Source organism: Hirundo rustica, chromosome 3, assembly GCF_015227805.2.
Source record: "Hirundo rustica isolate bHirRus1 chromosome 3, bHirRus1.pri.v3, whole genome shotgun sequence".
Classification (NCBI taxonomy): Eukaryota; Metazoa; Chordata; class Aves; order Passeriformes; family Hirundinidae; genus Hirundo; species Hirundo rustica.
The window spans coordinates 37,335,964-37,348,612 of record NC_053452.1 but is presented as its reverse complement, the minus strand read 5'-3'; the positions used below and the strand labels follow the sequence as shown (position 1 = coordinate 37,348,612).

Here is a 12,649-nt window from a genome sequence, read left to right as displayed (position 1 = left end):
AAAAAACACCAGCTACATCTCATGTGTGATTTGGTAGCTTCTATACATCCTTGTATCAAGGATCAGCATTTAACTGTATTTCTCCTGAAAGCTTATTGATAAAGACAACTCATCTGCAGGAGGCAGGAAGGCAAACACCATAGTTTAGTTTCCTTTTACATCAGACATATTATACAGTGGAGTGCAAGGCATAAATGTCTGTCAAAAAAGTATATCTCTGCTTAGGACCAGAAGAGTTATGTCTAAGTGGATCCAAAGGGGAATAGTAAAAAATAACAGGTCCTTGGCAGGCAGATACAGACACATAAACGGTCTGTTGCTCAAGCTTTCAAGACAGTCATATTCTCCTATAACCACAAAGGTCCAGGAATTCACAGTGGTCTCAAATGAGGAAGAAATCTTGTTTACTTAGGTTTTAAGGACTGTCCTTGTAAAGCACCTTCAGAAGCTTAGTCATCAACTGGAAAAACTTCCATTATTTAAGGCTCATAAAAAGAAACTGACAGACAAAAACCCCACCCCACTCTTGATTCCAGAGCAAAATACTCCATCATTTAGGCTTCAAGACAAAGAATATGTGGGTGAGAAGCAGAAGGAAGAACAACGTGGGATTAAGAAGTCCCACTGAAATCTCATCATCACCCCTCCTGTTTCTCACCTGGTATTTCTTGAGTATCTTAACCATGAAAATCCTTTCATTCTGGAAAATTTAATGAGCACTTCAATTCACTATGATCAAGTGAGGGGGGCCAGAGGTCACAAGCTAGTCTGAGGTATGCTCTGTACAAGCAGTTACAAAATATACCACCAGCTGAAAAAATCAACGAAGATCGGCCAGTTGATGAATTTATGTTTAAAAGGCATATAAAACAATGTGCAGTAAAGGAACAGATAAAGATTGAAGCAAAGGTCCAGTGTCTTAGTGAACTTTGCTAAATACCAATTTGTTGAAAAAAAATACCTCCAATTAGGTCTTCATAGCAAGCCTCAGTCTTGAAAAGACCAAGTGCTTTATCTGTCATTCAATCCAGTGCCCAATTAAAAATCAAATCTAAGCTGCTTCATTCCTTGTAACAACTAGGTTTTTAATTTTCAAATGCCATGATGTTTCAATACATAATTATTCCTTATAAATTACAACAAATTTCTGCAACACAGTAGAGTTGAAACTACAAATTTATAAACTGTTCTTTCATGAATCTTTTATATTATTATCCCATCAAACAGATAATTGGTTTTGACATTTAAAAAAATTCTGTTACAGTTCTAACCCAAAAGCAGTATCTACTAGAAAAGTCTGCTACCTTAAATGCTTTGAAAATACAAGCATATATTCATATTCTTTTGCAATAGGAAATAAGAGGTCTTGTGGGCTAATAATTTCATCCTCTTATTCCAAAACGATTTCCAAATAAAGATGACAAAACAGAGGAAAGAAACATAAAGGATGCTGGGAGTGCAATAATCTCTAGGTTTGTTTTGTTTTTCAAGGTCAGTCATCTGAAAATTCAGGCAGACAAGATGTGTTCTTTCTCAGATGGTAAGATATTTTAAGGACTTTGGAGAAAGAAGAAGTTGGTGTAGCATTGCAGTTCCCTGAGAACCACTCTCTTGGGTTATGATCAGTTCTCACTACTCTGCTTCTCCTGTGTTTGCCCAGTAAGGACTCAACATTCACTTACTGGACTCCTCTAACACACCAAAATTTATGAAGGTGAGAACTCAAAAAATGGATACCTGAAAGCCCTAATACTGTTACAGAAGCATGAAGCCTACCCTCAAACACTGTGAAGGAATAGTCCCAAAAACCTGCCATCTTTGATTCAAAAACCTCTCTTGAGCTGCAGAGAACAGCACTGAATCAGAATGAAGTACTCTAAAAGTTACTAACTACTTTACAAAGGTACAACACCTTGTACAAAGGTACAAAAAGAGATTCTTTTTGATATAAGAAGAGAAAAATGAAGACTGCCCAGTGTCAGAAGGTCACCACATGCAGCTGGGGCTGAAATCCTCACCTTTAACTCAGGAACATTCATCAATCACCAACTTCTGAACTGCTCAGTACATGAAGACAGTGACTTAAATACTTCTCTCTGAGCAAATACATGACATGTCACATGACACAAAGGCAGGCTTTTTCTGAACTTTTACTCAGTTGTCAAACTTAGCACTTTTCATGACAAAATAGCGGTGTCCATTCTGACCATGATCAGAGGAGCTGAGTTTGATGAGTAACAAGAGAAGCTGGTGCTGAAAGGGTTGAGGCAGAGGAACTGGTACTACTTCACATCCATTTAATTGACTTCTTAACACAGAACTATTTCAGAACAAGAGGGAGAGACTGGAACAAGAACATTTTCGCTAAGCAAAAACTGACAGGTGGGAACTGACTGGAGAAACTGCTGTAGTTAGTTACGAGACAATTCTGAATTTTTTCAAAGGTATTTTGGGTTGGCATATGAGTTACAAAACCAGGAAAACCCCCAGACAATAACCAAAACACAATGAAGTTCCTCAGTCAGAAGGAAAATAAGGAGTGTATAGCTGAAGTGTCAAAATCATTAAGTCAATGCTGAGCTGAAATACATAAAAGAGGCATGAAAGAGAATAGTAAGAAAGCTAAAAATAACTTGCGTTGCTTCAGATGGAGGACCTGAGTCCTTCCTCTTTTTTCAGCAGAAGAGTAAAAAAAAAATACTTTGAAACCTTGCCATGCTGATCACTGCTGACTCAAGGGCATCACACATCAATCTGTATCATAAAAAATAGGCTAACAGCTCCCACAACGAAAACAGTATCTGTGTTATCAAGAGAGAGGAAAAAAAAGAAATTAAAAAAAAAAAAAACCAAACCACCAAAAAAAACAACTAAAAAACAACTAAAGAAGAAAGAAGGAGCTATCCACTTCCTGCTTATGCTAAGCCAACCAGTTCATCTTAATTTGTGCATACAATTGCATCTCCCAAGAGATACAGCTTTGCTCTGTTGTTCTGCAATTTAACTGAAAAACCGTCAGACCTCATAAAGGGAAGTTTGTGGAGGTTGTTGGATAAGAAAACTAGAATACATCACCCTACAGAATACATGTGCTACCTCATTTCAAGTACTTTCCTGCATCTTGGGGAAAATTCAGAACAACTACAAGGGAAAACAGTCTTCATGGACAATTGATCTTCTGGATTTCATTACAGCACTTTAACCTAAATAGCCTTTTAAGTCGAGACATTATCTGAATCAAAACATGCTATTTTAATGAAAAAATGCAGCATATAAAATAATTTTAGCATACACAAACATCCAAATTCTAAATTCTTAAAAATACATGAGGAAAACCAAAACATACACGTACAACTTGCAATTCTTTTGCAGTTGTGACACTCAGGGTGTACCGTATCACTCGTAGCTATAGTGTAGAGCAGGATAATGATCGTGGAAGGACCAAGACTGTAAATTGTTGAATTTGTACCATGGAGTTTTTACAAGATAGCTTGGCTACTTCCTCTGAAGTATGAATATCTTTAAAATATGACACACATTTGTATTGCCTAAGGTCTATTCCCATGCAATAGAAGTGACTTCAGCGGTAATGAACAGGGTGACCTCTAATCAACCAAATTTGCCCTGCTCTCAGGGTACCGCATAAATCAGTTACTGAGGAGTTGCCAAAGTCTTACTAAGTGCTTGAAAGCTCTTCCTAGACGGAAGAAAGAGAATTAAATTCAGGATGTTTTTGGATACCAGTGTCCAAACTCCAAATACTATAATAGCCATATTTAACAGGTGGGTTTATTTATTACTGACAGCTATAAAATGTACTCCCAGACTCTTAATGTTACTTTACGCAAAATGTCAAGTATCTTCCCATCTTTCCAAATATGAGTATTATGGATAAGTCAAGGCCTTTTCTAATCAACCTACACGTGAGAAATCTTCCCTGAAATTTTCTCTTCACACTGGAGATGCATTGTAGCTATAAGGTAGTTATTTGTAAATGCCAGCGTCCACCAAACGTGGATGAATTCCTTGAGTTTCCTATAACTGACAAATGTTAAGTCCGACAGCCTTTATTTGCTTCTTCTCAAACAGCAGCTCTTTGCCACCACTGACAGCTTAAGCAGCTGCTTCCCCATCCTTCTAACTGTGTCGTGCTGGGTCTGTCTCCCGAACCCATCCACGTCATGCCCACGCAGCCACGCATACCAATGCAACGGCAGGATGCGAGGGAGAAGCGCCATGAGAGGCACGGCAAACGCTGCATCGGAATCACGCCGTGCAGGAGGCAGCTCTGCCCCTCACCTGTGTGCAGAGGCAGCCCAGACAGATTTGTTTCCCAGGGTTCACCGTAGCCACAATTATAAAAACAGCAGACCACGGTGAGACCTCAACCGCGGTAATAACCAGGCCAAGAAATGTTTCAGGACTTTTTTTTGCTGATCTCTGCATCTTAATTAGCTGGTTAGTTGCAGTGGAGCTGCAAATATATCGCTAATCTTTAAATAAAATATGGACATTGGACAATTTCCCTCTCTCACAAAGGAAAGGGTTTGATTTTGAACATGTGAGGGTTAACACAGTACAGCAGCTCGAAAATTCTGTTTTTGCTAGGTGCCGTCAGCAGTGTGAATGGTCAGAATACACAGGTGAAAATTCCCCCATCTTTGTATCTCTCAAAGGATCTAAGTTAATACAGAAGTACATTCAAGATGCACAGACACAAAACAATTGCAAGAACAACTGAAGATGAAGCAGCGTTTTCAGAAAAAGGGAAGACCACTTATACATATTAGAAAATATACTTTTAAGGAAGCTATGCTATGGAGATGTAACCTAATTAGTAAATTCTTCTAGAATCAAACAATTTCACTGAGGTAACATAACTTTTGGGATAAAGGGCAAATCACATACAAGTACCATACAACTCACAGTGCTTCAAAGGTGGTATTTACCATTAAAATAACGCGCGTGCAAAATATGCAGTTTTGTCTGTTACTAAGAAACTAACAGATGTACTTAGACATTTTGGAAAAATAATGAAAAGAATGTAATGTAAATCAAATTGAAAATGGAAGAGTTTAAAACAATGATTTCAATGTCTTCTGCTTTCTTTATAAAAGATTTTTCATCACTGAATTTCAAACAATGCCTTGTAATTCCTAAAATATGCTATTCTGGAAGAATATGAGGTTCCCAGTTACATCCCCATTGCTCAAACTCAATCTAATTAATTGCATTGTGATTTTTCATAAACATATACAAAAGTACATTTTTATATATTTGAATTCTGACTTGCTTGGCATTTCAAGTATTTTCTGCAAAACAAGTTTTCTGATATATTTAAAATACAGCTGCATTCACGGCAAGAAGCTATGCTACACCAACGAAAACACATTGCATTGGTAGCCTTCATAGATCAAAGTGACTGAAAAAAATTATTTGAAATACAGCTCCTTCCAGAGGTGATTAAAATTGTGTGGGTTTTTTTTTTTTTTTTATCTGGAGAGACTGGGAGGAGAAGACTTTAGAGAGTTCTCCCCCCCTTCCAATTGGACAGGAAAAAAATTGCCTCTCTGATTTAAGCAGGAGAAAAATCGTGTCGATGCTTCCTATAAAATCAGACCAGGATTATTTTTAAGTGTTTTCATTAATTACATGCTAACCTGCATTCTCTGGGCGGTGAATAAGAGAGGAAAAGCATTTATTTCCCACAGAAACAATTGCCTGTCAAACAAAGCATAAAAAGACAAAAGGCAGAAACACTGTTTCAGCTTGAATGCCTTAATGTGACCATTTGTCATGCAGCACTTCCTCAGGAAAGCCCGAAGTACAGTTAACTCCGCTCCCCTTCGCACCGCGCTTTCTCCGTGGGTACAGGATTAAAATGTGCCCGGCCTGACGATGAAACAGCAGAGCCATCGCACATTGTTATGCAACTCACTGTCTGCAAGGGTGGCTCGTAGCTCCTTCTTTATTCAGCAAGTGCCAAGTGCATGTTTAATCAATGTCACAGCTCGCCACAGTGTGCAACTAAAGCCACTGTCATTCCTCTCTTCAGATTTGCCTAGCTGAGTTATGCAATGCTCCGAAGAATACCTTGGAATTCTTTCCAGAGGCTCTGAATGCAGGTGTGTGACAGCGTTCACACTACTGCCAGCAAAGCAGACCTCTTTTCATCCTTTTTCAGGCTGGACTAAAATTACACAGTGTGACTGCACGTAGTTCGCTGCATTTGGAATTACAGCGTGTCAACGTGAGAAAGCCTCTTCAGACGGCTGCCACAAAGAGCAAATCCAAGGCTGGGTGTTTCTGAAGTCTTAATAAATAACTAAGTATAACTGAATAAAACCAGGAGCTGTATTTTTTTTTTTTGTATTTTTTTTTAAGACAAAACAGAACGGCATGCATTTTGTTGCTCTGCATCAGCTAAGGAAAAAAGCCTCAGTTTTAGTGAGAATTAGTCAACAGTGAGGATCATAATGAGAAAGAGCTTTACTGTTTTTTCGACTACACTTGCTTTAGTGGATTACTGAGAAAAAACACCAGGCATTTGGAAGATTCTGCAACATAATTATCCTCACCGATAAACTTCTTCATCAAGAAACTGTTTGTGCTCCTATCTGGTCTGTCTGAGAGAGGAGAGCAGCCCCTTCATGAAGATAAAAGCCTGGCTTGCCACTGAATCGACGAGTAAGAAGCATGTCTGATGACATTTTATTCCTGATGCAATGTAGGGTAAGAAATACTGCTTTTTTTTTTTTTTTTTTAACCTTTCTGTAAGATATGCTCTGAGCTGATGACATTAGTAAGACTCACAGCAGAAATACAGTAATCTCTAATGATTAAAGCTGTTTGCCAGGAGAGAAAGATGCTATTGCACTATAAAATTATTGTATATCTTCAGTAAATTGGAGTGATCTGAACTAGTCGAAATCCCTATCAAATTTCTGATCAATAAAGCTACAACAGCATAGCAGATTACATATAAGATCAACATCCCAGTCACCAATGAACATTATTTTAGAGGGAATACGTTTCTAGAGGATATTTGACTGTAAATTAAGAGCAGCTAAGTAATAGAAACGACCTGTCAACCTCACTTCTGCAACCAAAAGAAGATAACAAATCATATATGCATCTGTAAATGTCTACTTGAATTTTTCTATTGCACAGAATGTTGCTACTATAAAGGCACTACCATCCTGTGGCATACTGCAATAATCAGCATACACAACATCCACCTTTATATTTGAAGAGACAGACATTTTCTGTTAAATGTTTACTGTTGCATGGATGTCCAAAAGCTGATCTAATAAACATGGAAAGGGTAAGATTTCACTTGAAATTGCCTACTTGGGGCTCACTGGTGAAAAACAACTGTGATACTGTATTAAGGAGGCATATTTTCCATGTTTGAAAACAGCAGGCATGAATATTTTCAACTGGTTTTGTTCTGGGGCAGTTAAATATTTAAGAAAAGATGAAAATGCATATAACCTGCCCAGGCATTTCAGAGTATTTGACAATGCTCACATACTTGCTTTCCCCAGTTTCATCTTTTATAAGGAAACAAATTATCTGGCTAAAGATAAATTTTAAATGTCTTTTGTAATAAAGCATATTAGCTGGCTTGAAGCACCAAGCTATTTTTCACTCCTATCAAATCTGTATCTATAGAACATTTACTTTTAACAGGGATATATCCATACAAAAAGAAAATAAAAGACAAATATAACTCAATAAAGGCAGCATTAAGAAATGTTCTATGAAGAACCACAGAAATGTTTTTAAAAAGACCAAAGCTTGCATGTTTGCCAGACCAGATTTACCATTTGCTTTCTTTTTTCTAGCTAGCTGCCAGAATACTGGTGAAGGTATTTGCAGGAAAAATGGGGACCTCTGCCATCACAACACTGGAAGATGTAAAAAGGCAAGAGGAGAAAGAGGAAAAAGAAGAATCTATTTTAGCACTGCTTGGGATTATTGGAACTGTGCTCAATTTATTTGTTATTGTTTTTGTGTACATCTACACTACACTTTGATGACATTTCTGAAATTCAATTGTACAGCACAAAGTGCAAAGACCTGCAATGGTAAGGATGACTTCTAAATTTAAAGCAAAAAACCCACCACACTCTGCACAGAGTATGAGAAACATTCCAGAGTGAAGGGTCTGGCTAAGGGTGCTGCATCAATGACTGCAAAGTGTACCTATGAGCCCAGCTAGGGTGCTAAATTACGTAAATGAAGGCAGACCTGTTACAACTTCTCGTTGGTAACAGAAGAAATCTGAAGAGCAGGATCAGAGACGGCACTGTTTTATTGCCAGCAAACGTGCAAGATAGAAATGTAGGCAAACACTGAAAATAATCAGAACATAGAAAGAGATAAACTAAATATATAAGTAACTGTAAGCAAGTCCCATGCTTTCCATGGTTTTGTGCAGTGTGTCTCTTCATAGCTGAGACCAGAAAACAGGCAAAAGGGGTTTTATTTTTAGGCCACCATAATTTAGGCTTATAACTTACACTAATGTATAATAAGTGTGGAAACAGGAACACTGTTATACTCGAAGTTGTAATATTATAAATAAAATTTTAACTATTGACTATATTCTGCAGCATTTTTGTTAGTCTTGTGGAAAGCTGAAAAAGGTTAGATTTTCTTGCCTTTACTAAATTTGTATTTGAAATCATCATGCTATACTGACAATGTGCTTTTCTAATTAAAAATAATTTAAAGTGGTGTGAAAAAAGAAAGAATAATTTTAGTACTTTTAAGTTAAATTAATAATTCAAATGACACACTAATACATACTCTCTAAATGAAAAAATCTTAAATGACCTTTTCTATATCACCATTTTTAGAATGTGTTTAACAGAAGCCAAATACAATTCTCCTGTTTTCACCCTGATGCGTATTTTCAAGTAAAACGTTATCATGCAAGGATTCCCAGTGTTGCAGGGAAAACAGGTTTAGCCTTTGTCCAGAAGACAGTGCTCTCTTTTTCTGGACCAGGTCCTGAAGAAATTTTCCCTTTTTGCACTGTCTATGATTGAGGCCCAGAACTGCAACTCTTCAGCATACTTCACAGAACATACCGTTTGGCTACTGAACTTAGTGAAACTGATTCCAGATAGCGAATTAAATCTACACATGCCTTTAAACTAGATCCAAAGCTGCAGTCTGAGACCATACAAGTTTTTGTATACATGAATGTATCTCACATGTACCTTATAAAGAAAATTACTTTTGAGAGCTTAGGATTAAAAACTCATTAAACAAATAACGTGAAAAAAGTAAAAAGAAACTGATTTTAATACTTTTCTTACAATTACCTGTGCCACAAAGGAACAACAGAGCAGCTGCATTTCTGAATATCAGCTCAGTTTCTTCTAGCCTACAAAACTACATCCAGTCCCTCCATAAAATGACACATGAAGAAATACATCCCTTACCTAGGTGATAGCTTATTATTGTATAGAATTTGGTAACTCCTAAACCAATTGAGCCTTTGGAAGTCACTTCAAAACATGTACATGCATAGAATAAGGTCAGGGACCTAGCAGAGGATGAATTTGGCAATGATATTTCAGTCAATTGCAGAAACACACTGTAACACTGATTTGTGGACAAATAAGGTGGAAGATGGTATATTCTGGTTTTGCAACTCTGAGTTGCAAATACTGGCAATACTGGCTCAACTAGAAGAAATGATAAACAGAGCTGAAGCTGCACTGGAAGGAAGTACAAGCAGAAAAGAAAATTTATTCACTAGCCACAGTCTTCAGCAAGTCTCTATTAAATGTATACTTATTTTCAGTATATGAAGCACCAAAGCATTCTGTAAAACTAAGCTACATTCTAGAGGCATTATGCAGATTACTAATGTTTATTTAGGACTACAGAACAGAAAATTACCATTATTAATTTTTTCAATGTACTTCTTATATGTACATACTTGTGTATATTATTGCATTTAATCTCATAATGCCAGGATATTTGAGATGGGTCTCTGAAATGAAAGATTACAAGAACCTGAAAAGTAAAATTCAGGTAGAAATTACTGCTGTTTATTTTGATGCTGAAGTTATTTAAAACTTGTCAATTCTGTGAAATAAATAAACAGTTTCATTTCGTACCATTTCAGTGCACGGCTCTCTTCTCGAAATCGTGGTTCAACTAGTGTACAGCAGCATTACAGTGAAATACTGCATCTTTTTTTTGTAAGCTATTCAACAGCAAAACAGACAAAAAACAATCCCAAAATTATAACCAAATGTGGCAAAGGGTCAGCACGATTCTTTTACCAATGAATGAGCTCATTAACATTAATAAAGGCTAGGAGAATTTTTAATTTCAGTAATTATATGCTGTCTATCTAAGCTGCCACTGTACTTCTGATTTCATTTATAGCAAAGGCTTTGACCCTTAGTGGGAACTCACAGGGTAACATTATCATTACATTGCCTCAGCATACAAGTCACATTTTGTTTTAAAACAGCAATCTGCTATTCTTTCTTAACAGGTAATACCTGCAGGGTATACTCATGTGGACCTAAGTCTAACTTCAGTTAAATGAGCTCTAATAAACAGTTTTGGAACTTTGATATTTAATCAAATATATGCTTAAGAATTTCACCAGCAATAAATATCTTATTAGCAAATACCTCTCATTATATACAGCAAGAAGTCAACAGTCTAGGGAAAAGCAGAGTTGCACGATGATTCAACATTTACACTGCAGCAGTACTGTCACACCTTCAGTGATGGATGAATAAAGAGCTCAGTGTACCTGCCTCAGAGTACTCAAGATACTCAGTTCAGTGGGACTGGATTACTTGGCAGAAAGTAAAACACCACCATGTCATGCCTTGAGTCTAATGTGATTGCTAGAAAAGAAATACTCTATCTTCAGCAGACCAACTAGTGTAGCTCATGGTCTGACGCTTGAACAGTATGACTTCAATGGACTCAACTAACAAAGGTACATCAAAAGAGGCAGAAGAAAGAATGCAGCACATTCACATTCAACAGATTTGTCCAAGTACTTATTACAGTACCTCATGATGAGTTATCTGGCAGCAGGTTGAAGCAGCACAACATTAATGAATCCACAAATCCATGATGTGGTAGTACTTGGTAAACTACAAAAGGCACAATGGAAGCAAATACTGGACTCTCATCAAGTGGAATATGCTGGTCAGTAAAGACAATCCTTTTAGCAAAGCCCTCCCACAGAGATGCATCATCTCAGCAGTCAAACCCAGGGAAGACTAAGCTCATATCACACTACAAGCTATGGTGACCACATCACACGGCGTCTTTGTCCACCAAAGAAGGAAAGGTGCCTACGAAAGGAGCAAGCAAGAAAAGCCCAGCTAAAATTACAGATCATCTGCTTCCTGTAAGCCTGGAAATTCAAAAAAGGAGAATTCAAGCAGAATTCTGCAACTTGCTATGAGGTCTGTTTTCCAAGGAAAAGGTGATAACAAACCTGTCTTGATATACGGCTTTAAACAAGTCTAAGTCATCTCAGGGTTTGCTAGATACTAGTTTAAGGACCAACCAGTACAAAACTATTTTTCACCATGAAGAGACTACCTAGTATTGACCAATCTCAACTTCACTCAACTTCTTGCCGTTCAAGGCTATTAAAAAATAGACAGTCCCTGCCCTGTTCTAAAAGTCACCTGATTTTCCTTCTGTTTCATGATTCCACTGCCTTGTCTCTACAAATCTTGTTAGCTACAAAGACTATTATAAATACTGCTTCCTTCTCTCCCACTTGCAAATACCAGCTTGTATTAGTTTCCATAAACCTATCACTCAAATAACACTTACTTGTATCAGCAAAATCTAGACCTTCAAGATAGTCAAGTATAGCCACACGTTTGCTGGGAACCTCTTGTTGTACAGTGCCAATTCTATTGCTGAGCATTTTGTTCAAGAGAAGTGTTCACATACTTGAAAGAGTCCCTAAATTATTTCTAATGAAATCTGCTGTATACAACACAATAGTGAAAAGGTTTTGCGTGGCAGTTTTTGGTGTGAAATGTGCATATATGCGTGGTAATGAATACATGCTAGATGTTTCATGATGCAGAAGTTTAAAACTACATCAATGTTACAAATGTAAATATGAGTTAAGTCTTAGGAACTAACATAGGTATAATAAATAAAAAATAAATCCTTTGAATTTACAAAATGAAAGATAAAAGCCAGAGTAATGTCATTAACAAGACATGAAAGAAACCCCCCAAAATGATCAAGAAATGGTGAGGATTACAGCAGCTATTGCCTCCTGTGACAAGCGCTATCTTGCATACTAAGGAAAGTTCTTCAAAGACAGATAAACCTTCCCTCTCTACAAGAAAAAAGCAATTACAGAAATTAATTAAAGTGTTCACAATTTTCAAGGACTTCAGGATCACCTCACTTTGATGCAGATGAAGCTGCAGAACATATCAGAGCAATCTGGTTTGTACTGATGTGGTTCAAGGTGAGGTTTCTAAAAGATTAAATGTTATGTGAGCACTGCTTGTCTGATCAATATTCCTTTTATCTAGAACTAAACAGATAACAATCTAGTTCATGTATGTTTTGAACAAATTAAGCAGGACGCCAAAATAAACTTAAGCAACGAAAAACC

The 12,649-nt window shown here is 37.1% G+C and overlaps 1 protein-coding gene and 1 long non-coding RNA gene across 2 annotated transcripts in view; one reads left to right on the top strand and one right to left on the bottom strand.

Annotated features, from left to right (window-relative positions):
• The window catches only part of BIRC6 (baculoviral IAP repeat containing 6), a 174,760-nt gene that overhangs the window by 34,477 nt on the left and 127,634 nt on the right, over positions 1 to 12,649 (bottom strand). The window lies entirely within an intron of this gene.
• Positions 5,801 to 8,608, top strand: LOC120750771 (uncharacterized). The gene is made up of 2 exons (XR_005700138.2): positions 5,801 to 6,732; positions 7,848 to 8,608. It is a non-coding gene; the product is annotated as an uncharacterized LOC120750771 (long non-coding RNA).